A 2,351-nucleotide genomic window follows, 5' to 3' on the forward strand; every position below is an offset into this window, starting at 1 on the left:
AATTTATTTTAGGAAAGTCCCTTTTTCATATATTTTTAAGAGTTTAATTTTTTTGCAATTTTTCTGGAAGCATTTTTAATTGTTCCAATTTTTTTTTTCTGGAGAAACTGTCGGACTTTAAAATCCGTACCTGCAAGCCGACACGTCACGGCCGCGCCGCCGGGGGGGAGTGCAGCGTTCACCATTTACCTAGGCGCAGCAGGCCCCGCGTGAAGAGGGCGGCGTCCGCCGACGCGCCCAGGACCGCCAGGGTGGTCCAGAGCGTGGCCACGATCCCCGTGGCGAACATGGGGTCGTGGCGGAGGCAGACTGGGCCCGGGGCGTCGCGCGCGCCGCTTTTTATACCGTCCTGCGGAGGGAGAGCGTTTGTGTGGTGGCTCGCGGGTCCCTGAGTCCGCGACAGCGAGGCATTTCTTTTCTTATTCCGTCCATTCAAAGGCCTCCGTCTGCTCAAATCCAAATCCGCAGCAGGTGTGGCGGGCCGGGGGTGGTGGGAGGGGCGGCGTGGGGCGCGGGGCGCCGAGAACCAACTTCCGATGCTCACCGACCTATACTTCCGCCATGGTCATACCATGTTCACAATCACGCCATTCACAGTCCTTCTACTAAACCGTTTAGAGCGTGTCGCTTGTTGCTCCCCACAGACGCCGCGCTTTTCACAACCGCTGCGTCATTCTCCGCACGGGCTGCTTATCTGCTGATAGTGTTAGGGGTTGGTCCTGTCGGAAGGCGTGGTCGCGGGGCGCGGCGCTCGTGGCTCTTATTCTCCATGCAGCATCCTTTTTTCTGGCAGGAGGTGGACTCTTATGGCCACGTGTTGCAACACGTCCGCACGCGTGCATGTGGTACTGAAGAACTACAAAAGTGGGCGGCGTGAATCAGCCCCCTGTCATGTACTCACCGATAATCACAACATACTAAGGTCGATATGTACTTAATTTTCAAACTGTCAACCGTTTTTCCACCCTCAAAACTATTCAAGCAAGCTCTAAGTTGCTTGACCCCGTAGTGGGGCGGGCGCTGAGCAGTGGGCGGGGCTATGGGCTACGGGCGACGGAGTACCCAGTACTGTAGCCACAGACGCTACGATTTGGACAACCGATAAGGCTGACCCCCTGTGGTTTGGTGCAAATCAGCAAGGGCGGGTCATTTTTTTTATTTTTCATTGTAAAGTATTTTTAGTATTCTTCTTTGTAACTGTGTGACTGTGTGTGTAACTGCACTCAGACATTTTGCACTCTAAAATTTCAGAGTGCACTTTTAGCATTGTGCTGTGTACACGATGTTTTGAAGTTGCCCCCCCCCCAACCCTCCCCTCGAAAATCAGATGGGATAGATTCTGGTTGGGGTGGACTGCGACTGCGTCATGTAAGTACGTGAGTATCAACGGAAGATAAAGGCCCAACTGGCAGGGGGTAGAGAAGGTAGGAGGTGCACCGTAAGTTGCCTACTTCCGGAAGATTGAGGGGATTTCTCTAGGTTTTTAGGCGGCTCACTAGAAGAACCATCTCCCCCTGAAAGTACAACGCACAACTTCACCCCTTTAGTGCTTCCCGACATTCGTCGTTAAAAAACCTGCCAGGTTCGGTTCAGAGCATGCAAGCTCATAACGCCTGATGTGTAGGCAAAATATTGCCTGCAGTGCATGCGTGCACTGCGGGGTGGACTACCCTAAGCTTCACAGGCGCCGAGCGCCCGTAAAATGCCGAATAAATCTGAGAATAAACGGGCGTAAATGGTCACCCCGACCCCTTTTTTTGGCCATTCCAATTGAGTGGTTTGAGGGGTAGCATAAACTCGATATGTTGCTTAACACTTTTCGTGCGGGGCCCTTTTTAAGCGCATCTACCCACAGGCGGAGGGTTTTTTTTTTCGAAAAAATATTTTTTGCTCTAAAACCTAATAAAATACTCGATTAGGCCCTCGGCACTACAGGGAAAATTTGCGACGGGTCCACCCGTGTGGACCCGGGTCCACAATGTGGACCCGCCGCACGGAAGGGACTATTTTGCGGGTCCACGGGTGTGGACCCGTCGCACGGAAAGTGTTAAGCTAACTAACTTTCCTTGTCGGTGAAGTTGCTCATTTGATAAGCCCCACGCACTTCTGTAGTTGTACTGTACCTCACGCACTAGTGTGGGTGGGGTCTTAATATCGCCGGTTGAGCTTGTAGGCAGGCAAATCACCCGTATGTAGGAATGCGGTACAGCATAACTACGGGATTGCGGGGTTAATCAGCCCCCTGGTATGGACTGCTTTTTGTCAGGGGAAGAAGATGCAAATTCAAGGTCCCAAAAAGAACAGGGCCATTATTAGAGTCCACGAAACCCAATAATTGTTTGTACTTCGGC

Source organism: Frankliniella occidentalis, unplaced genomic scaffold, assembly GCF_000697945.3.
Source record: "Frankliniella occidentalis isolate FOCC.00 unplaced genomic scaffold, Focc_3.1 Scaffold158, whole genome shotgun sequence".
Lineage (NCBI taxonomy): Eukaryota > Metazoa > Arthropoda > Insecta > Thysanoptera > Thripidae > Frankliniella > Frankliniella occidentalis.